The sequence below is a fragment of the Oncorhynchus mykiss genome, chromosome 9 (assembly GCF_013265735.2).
Source record: "Oncorhynchus mykiss isolate Arlee chromosome 9, USDA_OmykA_1.1, whole genome shotgun sequence".
NCBI lineage: Eukaryota > Metazoa > Chordata > Actinopteri > Salmoniformes > Salmonidae > Oncorhynchus > Oncorhynchus mykiss.
In genome coordinates, this window is record NC_048573.1 from 4,323,643 (window position 1) to 4,338,228 (window position 14,586).

At 40.5% G+C, this 14,586-nt stretch overlaps 1 long non-coding RNA gene across 1 annotated transcript in view; it reads left to right on the plus strand.

The window, feature by feature from the left end:
* Positions 1 to 1,535: 1,535 nt before the first annotated feature.
* Positions 1,536 to 14,586, plus strand: part of LOC118965972 — a 29,460-nt gene continuing 16,409 nt past the window's right edge. The window contains exon 1 of the long non-coding RNA XR_005053145.1: positions 1,536 to 1,706. This is a non-coding gene — a long non-coding RNA (uncharacterized LOC118965972). The remainder of the gene's footprint in view (positions 1,707 to 14,586) is intronic.

The window sequence follows — 14,586 nt, forward strand, 5'->3', positions numbered from 1 at the left end:
TGGGGTCACTTCTGAGTTTCTTGTAAAAGGTGTTGTCAAGCAGCTGTCTATGACCCTCATTTACATAAACGGTCCTATCCATGAGTACAACCGACCCACCCTTATCAGCAGGGAGGGTAAGGACCGACTATCGGATTGTAAATCGAGCAAAGCTTGTTCATCATCCAGAGGTAGATGATGGTAAGAGATGTTCTCCTGTTTGTTCTCCTGTAGATTAACACCAAAGAGATTGTGATTGGCTGGCGGTACAAAATACCTCTTACTTCTGAAAGGAGTCTGAGTATGTGCAAGTGTAACAGATGTATATGTACTCTCCATGCGTTGTGTTTTCTCAAAATAAATCACTTCGGCCAGTGGTCCCAGTTGAGCATTTATTTCTGCTGTTGTTAAATGGGAAACAGCACGTTAGTTGTGCAGGGCTGAACGGTATTGATGGCTGTCGATGTTATCGGTGTAAGATGGCACAGTGATGCCATCTGTTGGTAAATGTTCATTACTGCAACTCTTGTGTTTTACCGGGGTGCTTGAGATACCCGGATGTGTTGTCATGTACCGAACAAGACTGGTTACTCGCATCAATGCCTCTGTCTCGTCATTTAACATTCAAACAGTCGATGGCATTAATATGTAGCATGAAGACAACTGTGTTAGCAGTGGCTTATGTGACCATTACATCGGTGTATGCTAGCTAACACACTTATTTACAGCAATCATATGCCAAAGCACATCCCAGAAAGCCCCTCAATCCCTAACAGGTACCATATACCCACACATGTATAAATCAGTAATGTACAGCAAACTTGTACACATTGTAAAATAGAAAACAGTATTCAGAGCGTGACCTACCCATTGCATCACATTTTCATGTTCGCGATCTGCCCCTATCTGCAAGCGGGGCCAATCACAACACACCTTATTGTCATCAAAGTTGAACTAACCAATAAGAATGCTTGAACATTAAATACACATTTCTTTAGAGGCAAGTGGAAACATAACCAACCCTGTTACACAAGTGAGAAACCAACATGTTCAGCTGAAATATCATGATTTGGGGATCTTAAATATTCCCTTAAACGGATGTTTCTAAATAAATAAAAACAGTAACTTAGACATGTCTATCTTGTGGGATTCTGTATTTTACATTATAGCCATTATATATATATATTATATAGCCAATATATATGATTAAATAATATCTGATGTTGGCTGTGTGAAGTATCTTAGACATCTTCACATCGAAATCGTTGCACTGAGTTGTAGACACAAAAATATAAGCCATTACAGGCTGTTGCTGAGTAATGGTGTGTGTGTGTGTGTGTGTGTGTGAGCACTAGTTATTGGCTCCCGGCCTGTAAAATAGCACGTGGGTAAACACCACTCCCTAATACAGTACCGACCACTGTGTGTTGACCAATCATATCGAGTGGTTCCCATGACGAATTTGACGCTATGCGACATTCTTAAGCAGAGAGGGAGGATCGGGGCACGAAGTGCGTTAACAAGGATACTCCCTGCTGCAGGCAGGGGGAGGAGACTATAAGACCGTGTGTTTACTGCAGCTCAGCGGTTACGCCAATGTATCCTGTCACGTTGACATGATCCTATAGTTCTACATGACTTCTGTCTTTAACCGGACAATATGAGGATTTATTCGGTCTGCATGTTGTGTTCACTAATTATATCATCAACAGCAAGTGACACAGGCGGTAAGTACGTTTTCTAGCTAGTGATAATGTGGGGTTTGCAGTTGTAACGTTACTTTCTAGGTGAAACAACGAATACCAAGTCGTATAGCGGCAGAGTAAGATACCAGGTAGAGAGTGAGACATTTAGTTACGTTTTTCTCTCACCACGTTTATTCCGGAAAATGTCTGTCCTCACTCTGGTAGTTATGGACAAACATGAATAAAGGTACGTGGTGGGTTGATGTTGTTGATGTTATGGGTGTAAGATGGCACAGTGATGCCATCTGTTGGTAAATGTTCATTACTGCAACTCTTGTGTTTCACCGGGGTGCTTGAGATACCCGGATGTGTTGTCATGTACTGAACAAGACTGGTTACTCGCATCAATGCCTCTGTCTCGTCATTTAACATTCAAACAGTTGATGCCTATTCGTAAACTAGATGAATTGATCGTGATACTTGTTTGAATGTTAAATGACGAGACAGAGGCATTGATGCGAGTAACCAGTATTGTTCAGTATGTCACATCACAATCCGTTTATCAGTAATGAACATTTACCAATAAATGGCATCACTGTGCCATTTTACACCCATAACACTACTTTGCATGCGTTGTTTGTTGGTAACCTTGTTATTTACGAAGTTTTAGTAAACAGATTCCTGTTGGAATGTTCAATTCAAGGGCTTTATTGGCATGGGAAACGTGTTAACATTGCCAAAGCAAGTGAGGTAGATAATATATAAAGTGAAATAAACAATAAAAATTAACAGTAAACATTACACATAGAGAAGTTTCAAAACAATAAAGACATTACAAATGTCATAATATATATATATATATATATATATAAATATATAAATATATATATATATACACACACACACACACACACACAGTGTTTTAACAATGTACAAATGGTTAAAGGGTAAAATACAGTGCCTTGCGAAAGTATTCGGCCCCCTTGAACTTTGCGACCTTTTGCCACATTTCAGGCCTCAAACATAAAGATATAAAACTGTATTTTTTTGTGAAGAATCAACAACAAGTGGGACACAATCATGAAGTGGAACGACATTTCTTGGATATTTCAAACTTTTTTAACACATCAAAAACTGAAAAATTGGGCGTGCAAAATTATTCAGCCCCTTTACTTTCAGTGCAGCAAACTCTCTCCAGAAGTTCAGTGACGATCTCTGAATGATCCAATGTTGACCTAAATGACTAATGATGATAAATACAATCCACCTGTGTGTAATCAAGTCTCCGTATAAATGCACCTGCACTGTGATAGTCTCAGAGGTCCGTTAAAAGCGCAGAGAGCATCATGAAAAACAAGGAACACACCAGGCAGGTCCGAGATACTGTTGTGAAGAAGTTTAAAGCCGGATTTGGATACAAAAATATTTCCCAAGCTTTAAACATCCCAAGGAGCACTGTGCAAGCGATAATATTGAAATGGAAGGAGTATCAGACCACTGCAAATCTACCAAGACCTGGCCGTCCCTCTAAACTTTCAGCTCATACAAGGAGAAGACTGATCAGAGATGCAGCCAAGAGGCCCATGATCACTCTGGATGAACTGCAGAGATCTACAGCTGAGGTGGGAGACTCTGTCCATAGGACAACAATCAGTCGTATATTGCACAAATCTGGCCTTTATGGGAGAGTGGCAAGAAGAAAGCCATTTCTTAAAGATATCCATAAAAAGTGTTGTTTAAAGTTTGCCACAAGCCACCTGGGAGACACACCAAACATGTGGAAGAAGGTGCTCTGGTCAGATGAAACCAAAATTGAACTTTTTGGCAACAATGCAAAACGTTTTGTTTGGCGTAAAAGCAACACAGCTGAACACACCATCCCCACTGTCAAACATGGTGGTGGCAGCATCATGGTTTGGGCCTGCTTTTCTTCAGCAGGGACAGGGAAGATGGTTAAAATTGATGGGAAGATGGATGGAGCCAAATACAGGACCATTCTGGAAGAAAACCTGATGGAGTCTGCAAAAGACCTGAGACTGGGACAGAGATTTGTCTTCCAACAAGACAATGATCCAAAACATAAAGCAAAATCTACAATGGAATGGTTAAAAAATAAACATATCCAGGTGTTAGAATGGGCAAGTCAAAGTCCAGACCTGAATCCAATCGAGAATCTGTGGAAAGAACTGAAAACTGCTGTTCACAAATGCTCTCCATCCAACCTCACTGAGCTCGAGCTGTTTTGCAAGGAGGAATGGGAAAAAATGTCAATCTCTCGATGTGCAAAACTGATAGAGACATACCCCAAGCGACTTACAGCTGTAATCGCAGCAAAAGGTGGCGCTACAAAGTATTAACTTAATGGGGCTGAATAATTTTGCACGCCCAAGTTTTCAGTTTTTGATTTGTTAAAAAAGTTTGAAATATCCAATAATTGTGTCCCACTTGTTGTTGATTCTTCACAAAAAAATACAGTTTTATATCTTTATGTTTGAAGCCTGAAATGTTGCAAAAGGTCGCAAAGTTCAAGGGGGCCGAATACTTTCGCAAGGCACTGTAAATAAACATAAATATGGGTTGTATTTACAATGGTGTGTGTTCTTCACTGGTTGCCCTTTTCTCGTGGCAACAGGTCATACATCTTGCTGCTGTGATGGCACACTGTGGAATTTAACCCAGTAGATTTGGGAGTTCATCAAAATTGGATTTGTTTTTGAATACTTTGTGGATCTGTGTAATCTGAGGGAAATATGTCTCTCTAATATGGTCATACATTGGGCAGGAGGTTAGGAAGTGCAGCTCAGTTTCCACCTCATTTTGTGGGCAGTGAGCACATAGCCTGTCTCCTCTTGAGAGCCAGGTCTGCCTACGGCGGCCTTTCTCAATAGCAAGGCTATGCTCACTGAGTCTGTACATAGTCAAAGCTTTCCTTAATTTTGGGTCAGTCACAGTGGTCAGGTATTCTGCCGCTGTGTACTCTCTGTTTAGGGCCAAATAGCATTCTAGTTTGCTCTGTTTTTTGTTAATTCTTTCCAATGTGTCAAGTAATTATCTTTTTGTTTTCTCATGATTTGGTTGGGTCTAATTGTGCTGCTGTCCTTGGGCTCTGTAGGGTGTGTTTGTGTTTGTGAACAGAGCCCCAGGACCAGCTTGCTTAGGGGACTCTTCTCCAGGTGCATCTCTCTGTAGGTGATGGCTTTGTTATGGAAGGCTTGGGAATCGCTTCCTTTTAGGTGGTTATAGAATTTAACGGTTCTTTTCTGGATTTTGATAATTAGCGGGTATCGGCCTAATTTTGCTCTGCATGCATTATTTGGTGTTCTACGTTGTACACGGAGGATATTTTTGCAGAATTCTGCGTGCAGAGTCTCAATTTGGTGTTTGTCCCATTTTGTGAAGTCTTGGTTGGTGAGCGGACCCCAGACCTCGCAACCATAAAGGGCAATGGGCTCTATGACTGATTCAAGTATTTTTAGCCAAATCCTAATTGGTATGTTGACATTTATATTCCTTTTGATGGCATAGAAGGCCCTTCTGGCCTTGTCTCTCAGATCGTTCACAGCTTTGTGGAAGTTACCTGTGGCGCTGATGTTTAGGCCAAGGTATGTATAGTTTTTTGTGTGCTCTAGGGCAACAGTGTCTAGATGGAATTTATATTTGTCGTCCTGGTGACTGGACCTTTTTTGGAACACCATTATTTTGGTCTTACTGAGATTTACTGTCAGGGCCCAGGTCTGACAGAATCTGTGCATAAGATCTAGGTGCTGCTGTAGGCCCTCCTTGGTTGGTGACAAGCACCAGATTATCAGCAAACAGCAGACATTTGACTTCGGATTCTAGCAGGGTGAGGCCGGGTGCTGTAGACTTTTCTAGTGCCCGCGCCAATTTATTGATATATATGTTGAAGAGGGTGGGGCTTAAGCTGCATCCCTGTCTCAACCCACGACCCTGTGTGAAGAAATGTGTGTTTTTGCCAATTTTAACCACACACTTGTTGTTTGTGTTCATGGCTTTTATAATGTCGTAAGTTTTACCCGTTTGTATAGCAGACCCTCATGCCAAATTGAGTCAAAGGCTTTTTTGAAATCAACAAAGCATGAGAAGACTTTGCCTTTGTTTTGTTTGGTTATCAATTAGGGTGTGCAGGGTGAACACGTGGTCTGTTGTACAGTAATTTGGTAAAAAGCCAATTTGACATTTGCTCAGTACATTGTTTTCATTGAGGAAATGTACGAGTCTGCTGTTAATGATAATGCAGAGGATTTTCCCAAGGTTGCTGTTGTAGTTATTGGGGTCAAATTTGTCTCCACTTTTGTGGATTGGGGTGATCAGTCCTTGGTTCCAAATATTTTGGAAGATGCCAGAGCTAAGGATGATGTTAAAGAGTTTTAGTATAGCCAATTGGAATTTGTTGTCAGTATAATTGATCATTTCATTGAGGATACCATCAACACCACAGGCCTTTTTGGGTTGGAGGGTTTTTATTTTGTCCTGTAACTCATTCAATGTAATTGGAGAATCCAGTGGGTTCTGGTAGTCTTTAATAGTTGATTCTAAGATCTGTATTTGATCATGTATATGTTTTTGCTCTTTATTCTTTGTTATAGAGCCAAAAAGATTGGAGAAGTGGTTTATCCATACATCTCCATTTTGGATAGATAATTCTTCGTGTTGTTGTTTGTTTAGTGTTTTCCAATTTTCCCAGAAGTGGTTAGTCTATGGATTCTTCAATTACATTGAGCTGATTTCTGACGTGCTGTTCCTTCTTTTTCCGTAGTGTATTTCTGTATTGTTTTAGTGATTCACCATAGTGAAGGCGTAGACTCAGGTTTTCCGGGTCTCTATGTTTTTGGTTGGACAGGTTTCTCAATTTCTTTTAGATTTTTGCATTCTTCATCAAACCATTTGTCATTATTGTTAATTTTCTTCAGTTTTCTATTTGAGATTTTTAGATTTGATAGGGAAGCTGAGAGGTCAAATATACTGTTAAGATTTTCTACTGCCAAGTTTACACCTTCACTATTACAGTGGAACGTTTTACCCAGGAAATTGTCTAAAAGGGATTGAATTTGTTGTTGCCTAATTGTTTTTTGGTAGGTTTCCAAACTGCATTCCTTCCATCTATAGCATTTCTTAATGTTACTCAGTTCCTTTGGCTTTGATGCCTCATGATTGAGTATTGCTCTGTTCAAGTAGACTGTGATTTTGCTGTGGTCTGATAGGGGTGTCAGTGGGCTGACTGTGAACGCTCTGAGAGACTCTGGGTTGAGGTCAGTGATAAAGTGGTCTACAGTACTACTGCCAAGAGATGAGCTATAGGTGTACCTACCATAGGAGTCCCCTCGAAGCCTACCGTTGACTATGTACATACCCAGCGTGCAACAGAGCTGCAGGAGTTGTGACCCGTTTTTGTTGGCTGTGTTGTCATAGTTGTACCTAGGGGGGCATATGTGGGAGGGAATGCTGTCACCTCCAGGCAGGTGTTTGTCCCCGTGTGCTGAGGGTGTCAGGTTCTTGTCCGGTTCTGGCATTTAGGTCGGGGGGGATATAGGTAGCACACAGGAGGACATTTTTCTCTGTTAGGATAATTTCCTTTTGAATATCTAGCCAAATGTAGAATGTTTCTGTTTTGATTAATTTAATGGAGTGAGTTAGGTCTGCTCTATACCAAATTAGCATACCCCCTGAGTCCCTTCCCTGTTTCACACCTGGTAGTTTGGTGGATGGGACTACCAGCTCTCTGTAACCTAGAGGGCAACCAGTGGGTATGTCTCCTCTATACCAGGTTTCTTGCAGGATGACAATGTCTGTATTACCGATTTCTTTGGTGAAGTCCGGGTTCCTGCTCTTTAGGCCAAAGGCAGATGACCTCAGGCCTTGGATATTCCAGGATGATATAGTTAAGGCTTTTTGTTCCATAGAGTGTCCAATGTTGTATCTCAAACACACCAGGAAAAAACATGACTTTCAGTAATGAACATTTACCAATAGATGGCATCACTGTGCTATCTTACACACATAACACTACTTTGCATGCGTTGTTTGTTGGTAACCTTGTTATTTACGAAGTTTTAGTTAACAGATTCCTGTTGGAATGTTCCACAAATTATATGTGTGTCTTTACAGGCGATTTGAACATGTGTTATGAGCATTTTACACACGTTCATTACACCTGTCCAGTGTGTGTTTACATATATACCTGTTGTATTCAGCATTTCACTGTGAGGTCTACTACACCTGTTGTATTCAGCATTTCACTGTAAGGTCTACTACACCTGATGTATTCAGCATTTCACTGTGAGGTCTACTACACCTGTTGTATTCAGCATTTCACTGTCAGGTCTACTACACCTGTTGTATTCAGCATTTCACTGTAAGGTCTACTACACCTGTTGTATTCAGCATGTCACTGTAAGGTCTAACTACACCTGTTGTATTCAGCATTTCACTGTAAGGTCTACTATACCTGTTGTATTCAGCATTTCACTGTGAGGTCTACTACACCTGTTGTATTCAGCATTTCACTGTAAGGTCTACTATACCTGTTGTATTCAGCATTTCACTGTGAGGTCTACTACACCTGTTGTATTCAGCATTTCACTGTAAGGTCTACTACACCTGTTGTATTCAGCATTTCACTGTCAGGTCTACTACACCTGTTGTATTCAGCATTTCACTGTGAGGTCTACTACACCTGTTGTATTCAGCATTTCACTGTAAGGTCTACTACACCTGTTGTATTCAGCATTTCACTGTAAGGTCCACTACACCTGTTGTATTCAGCATTTCACTGTAAGGTCTACTATACCTGTTGTATTCAGCATTTCACTGTGAGGTCTACTACACCTGTTGTATTCAGCATTTCACTGTAAGGTCTACTACACCTGTTGTATTCAGCATTTCACTGTAAGGTCTACTACACCTGTTGTATTCAGCATTTCACTGTCAGGTCTACTACACCTGTTGTATTCAGCATTTCACTGTAAGGTCTACTACACCTGTTGTATTCAGCATTTCACTGTAAGGTCTACTACACCTGTTGTATTCAGCATTTCACTGTAAGGTCTACTACACCTGTTGTATTCGGTGCATGTGACAAATACCATGTGATTTGAGGGTTTGTCTTGATGTATGAAGAGAAGCCCTCTGTCTCAGACATTGAAAACACCCGTTGTAGATGGGTACATTAGGATTAGCTATGCTATGCATATAGTTAAAAAAAAAATTTATTTCACCTTTATTTAACCAGGTAGGCTAGTTGACCTTTATTTAACCAGGTAGGCTAGTTGACCTTTATTTAACCAGGTAGGCTAGTTGACCTTTATTTTAACCAGGTAGGCTAGTTGACCTTTATTTAACCAGGTAGGCTAGTTGAGAACACCTTTATTTAACCAGGTAGGCTAGTTGAGAACACCTTCATTTAACCAGGTAGGCTAGTTGAGAACACCTTTATTTAACCAGGTAGGCTAGTTGACCTTTATTTAACCAGGTAGGCTAGTTGACCTTTATTTAACCAGGTAGGCTAGTTGACCTTTATTTAACCAGGTAGGCTAGTTGACCTTTATTTAACCAGGTAGGCTAGTTGACCTTTATTTAACCAGGTAGGCTAGTTGACCTTTATTTAACCAGGTAGGCTAGTTGACCTTTATTTAACCAGGTAGGCTAGTTGACCTTTATTTAACCAGGTAGGCTAGTTGACCTTTATTTAACCAGGTAGGCTAGTTGAGAACACCTTTATTTAACCAGGTAGGCTAGTTGAGAACACCTTTATTTAACCAGGTAGGCCAGTTGAGAACACCTTTATTTAACCAGGTAGGCTAGTTGAGAACACCTTTATTTAACCAGGTAGGCTAGTTGACCTTTATTTAACCAGGTAGGCTAGTTGACCTTTATTTAACCAGGTAGGCTAGTTGACCTTTATTTAACCAGGTAGGCTAGTTGACCTTTATTTAACCAGGTAGGCTAGTTGACCTTTATTTAACCAGGGAGGCCAGTTGAGAACACCTTTATTTAACCAGGTAGGCTAGTTGAGAACACCTTTATTTAACCAGGGAGGCTAGTTGAGAACACCTTTATTTAACCAGGTAGGCTAGTTGAGAACACCTTTATTTAACCAGGAAGGCTAGTTGAGAACACCTTTATTTAACCAGGTAGGCCAGTTGAGAACACCTTTATTTAACCAGGGAGGCTAGTTGAGAACACCTTTATTTAACCAGGTAGGCCAGTTGAGAACACCTTTATTTAACCAGGTAGGCTAGTTGAGAACACCTTTATTTAACCAGGAAGGCTAGTTGAGAACACCTTTATTTAACCAGGAAGGCCAGTTGAGAACACCTTTATTTAACCAGGAAGGCCAGTTGAGAACACCTTTATTTAACCAGGTAGGCTAGTTGAGAACACCTTTATTTAACCAGGTAGGCTAGTTGACCTTTATTTAACCAGGTAGGCTAGTTGAGAACACCGTTATTTAACCAGGTAGGCTAGTTGACCTTTATTTAACCAGGTAGGCTAGTTGACCTTTATTTAACCAGGTAGGCTAGTTGACCTTTATTTAACCAGGTAGGCTAGTTGAGAACACCTTTATTTAACCAGGTAGGCTAGTTGAGAACACCGTTATTTAACCAGGTAGGCTAGTTGAGAACACCTTTATTTAACCAGGTAGGCTAGTTGAGAACACCTTTATTTAACCAGGTAGGCTAGTTGACCTTTATTTAACCAGGTAGGCTAGTTGAGAACACCGTTATTTAACCAGGTAGGCTAGTTGACCTTTATTTAACCAGGTAGGCTAGTTGACCTTTATTTAACCAGGTAGGCTAGTTGACCTTTATTTAACCAGGTAGGCTAGTTGACCTTTATTTAACCAGGTAGGCTAGTTGACCTTTATTTAACCAGGTAGGCTAGTTGACCTTTATTTAACCAGGTAGGCTAGTTGACCTTTATTTTAACCAGGTAGGCTAGTTGACCTTTATTTAACCAGGTAGGCTAGTTGAGAACACCTTTATTTAACCAGGTAGGCTAGTTGAGAACACCTTTATTTAACCAGGTAGGCTAGTTGAGAACACCTTCATTTAACCAGGTAGGCTAGTTGAGAACACCTTTATTTAACCAGGTAGGCTAGTTGACCTTTATTTAACCAGGTAGGCTAGTTGACCTTTATTTAACCAGGTAGGCTAGTTGACCTTTATTTAACCAGGTAGGCTAGTTGACCTTTATTTAACCAGGTAGGCTAGTTGACCTTTATTTAACCAGGTAGGCTAGTTGACCTTTATTTAACCAGGTAGGCTAGTTGACCTTTATTTAACCAGGTAGGCTAGTTGAGAACACCTTTATTTAACCAGGGAGGCTAGTTGAGAACACCTTTATTTAACCAGGTAGGCCAGTTGAGAACACCTTTATTTAACCAGGTAGGCTAGTTGAGAACACCTTTATTTAACCAGGAAGGCTAGTTGAGAACACCTTTATTTAACCAGGAAGGCCAGTTGAGAACACCTTTATTTAACCAGGAAGGCCAGTTGAGAACACCTTTATTTAACCAGGTAGGCTAGTTGAGAACACCTTTATTTAACCAGGTAGGCTAGTTGACCTTTATTTAACCAGGTAGGCTAGTTGAGAACACCGTTATTTAACCAGGTAGGCTAGTTGACCTTTATTTAACCAGGTAGGCTAGTTGACCTTTATTTAACCAGGTAGGCTAGTTGACCTTTATTTAACCAGGTAGGCTAGTTGACCTTTATTTAACCAGGTAGGCTAGTTGAGAACACCTTTATTTAACCAGGTAGGCTAGTTGAGAACACCGTTATTTAACCAGGTAGGCTAGTTGAGAACACCTTTATTTAACCAGGTAGGCTAGTTGAGAACACCTTTATTTAACCAGGTAGGCTAGTTGACCTTTATTTAACCAGGTAGGCTAGTTGAGAACACCGTTATTTAACCAGGTAGGCTAGTTGACCTTTATTTAACCAGGTAGGCTAGTTGACCTTTATTTAACCAGGTAGGCTAGTTGACCTTTATTTAACCAGGTAGGCTAGTTGACCTTTATTTAACCAGGTAGGCTAGTTGACCTTTATTTAACCAGGTAGGCTAGTTGACCTTTATTTAACCAGGTAGGCTAGTTGACCTTTATTTAACCAGGTAGGCTAGTTGACCTTTATTTAACCAGGTAGGCTAGTTGACCTTTATTTAACCAGGTAGGCTAGTTGACCTTTATTTAACCAGGTAGGCTAGTTGACCTTTATTTAACCAGGTAGGCTAGTTGACCTTTATTTAACCAGGTAGGCTAGTTGACCTTTATTTAACCAGGTAGGCCGGTTGAGAACACCTTTATTTAACCAGGGAGGCTAGTTGAGAACACCTTTATTTAACCAGGTAGGCCAGTTGAGAACACCTTTATTTAACCAGGTAGGCTAGTTGAGAACACCTTTATTTAACCAGGAAGGCTAGTTGAGAACACCTTTATTTAACCAGGTAGGCTAGTTGAGAACACCTTTATTTAACCAGGTAGGCTAGTTGAGAACACCGTTATTTAACCAGGTAGGCTAGTTGAGAACACCTTTATTTAACCAGGTAGGCTAGTTGAGAACACCTTTATTTAACCAGGTAGGCTAGTTGACCTTTATTTAACCAGGTAGGCTAGTTGAGAACACCGTTATTTAACCGGGTAGGCTAGTTGACCTTTATTTAACCAGGTAGGCTAGTTGACCTTTATTTAACCAGGTAGGCTAGTTGACCTTTATTTAACCAGGTAGGCTAGTTGACCTTTATTTAACCAGGTAGGCTAGTTGACCTTTATTTAACCAGGTAGGCTAGTTGACCTTTATTTAACCAGGTAGGCTAGTTGACCTTTATTTAACCAGGTAGGCTAGTTGACCTTTATTTAACCAGGTAGGCTAGTTGACCTTTATTTAACCAGGTAGGCTAGTTGACCTTTATTTAACCAGGTAGGCTAGTTGACCTTTATTTAACCAGGTAGGCTAGTTGACCTTTATTTAACCAGGTAGGCTAGTTGACCTTTATTTAACCAGGTAGGCTAGTTGACCTTTATTTAACCAGGTAGGCTAGTTGACCTTTATTTAACCAGGTAGGCTAGTTGACCTTTATTTAACCAGGTAGGCTAGTTGACCTTTATTTAACCAGGTAGGCTAGTTGAGAACAAGTTCTCATTTACAATTGCGACCTGGCCAAGATAAAGCAAAGCAGTTCGACAGATACAACGACACAGAGTTACACATGGAGTAAAACAAACATACAGTCAATAATACAGTATAAACAAGTCTATATACGATGTGAGCAAATGAGGTGAGAAGGGAGGTAAAGGCAAAAAAGGCCATGGTAGCAAGGTAAATACAATATAGCAAGTAAAACACTGGAATGGTAATAGATGAAGATTTGACTCCAGTCCACATCCAGTATGTTTACTATAAACAGCTACAACACTTCCTGTATGATGAAACGCATGACGGTCAAAAATAGGAAAAGGAAAAAGCAACATTTTTTTTATTTCTCTGCAACAACATAAAAAGCAACAACAAGACAAATCCCATTACTGAAGCTCAAGTGGATCTGATGAGTCGTCTGGGGCCAAGTTAACCTCCCCGTCCACGTAACGGAGAGGATCATTTTGTACATGTTTTACACTGCGAGTTGGACCAATTCCGATCCCATTGAGGATCTGGTGTCCTGACAGTTTTACTTTTTAAAGGAACCTTCTACACCTAATGAATTAACAATAATGCATGTTCAAATTATCAGAGCCTTGACACCTGTAGCCCAACAACAGCCCATCTATAGTGTAACATAGTGGACCATACAGCCCATCTATAGTGTAACATAGTGGACCATACAGCCCATCTATAGTGTAACACAGTGGACCATACAGCCCATCTATAGTGTAACATAGTGGACCATACAGCCCATCTATAGTGTAACATAGTGGACCATACAGCCCATCTATAGTGTAACATAGTGGACCATACAGCCCATCTATAGTGTAACATAGTGGACCATACAGCCCATCTATAGTGTAACACAGTGGACCATACAGCCCATCTATAGTGGACCATACAGCCCATCTATAGTGTAACATAGTGGACCATACAGCCCATCTATAGTGTAACATAGTGGACCATACAGCCCATCTATAGTGTATTATTGTAACATAGTGGACCATACAGTCCATCTATAGTGTATTATTGTAACATAGTGGACCATACGGCCCATCTATAGTGTAACACAGTGGACCATACAGCCCATCTATAGTGTAACACAGTGGACCATACAGCCCATCTATAGTGTAACATAGTGGACCATACAGCCCATCTATAGTGTATTATTGTAACACAGTGGACCATACAGCCCATCTATAGTGTAACACAGTGGACCATACAGCCCATCTATAGTGTATTATTGTAACATAGTGGACCATACAGCCCATCTATAGTGTAACATAGTGGACCATACAGCCCATCTATAGTGTAACATAGTGGACCATACAGCCCATCTATAGTGTATTATTGTAACATAGTGGACCATACAGCCCACCTATAGTGTATTATTGTAACATAGTGGACCATACAGCCCATCTATAGTGTAACACAGTGGACCATACAGCCCATCTATAGTGTAACATAGTGGACCATACAGCCCATCTATAGTGTAACATAGTGGACCATACAGCCCATCTATAGTGTATTATTGTAACATAGTGGACCATACAGCCCATCTATAGTGTAACACAGTGGACCATACAGCCCATCTATAGTGTAACACAGTGGACCATACAGCCCATCTATAGTGTATGATTGTAACATAGTGGACCATACAGCCCATCTATAGTGTAACACAGTGGACCATACAGCCCATCTATAGTGTATTATTGTAACATAGTGGACCATACAGCCCATCTATAGTGTATTATTGTAACATA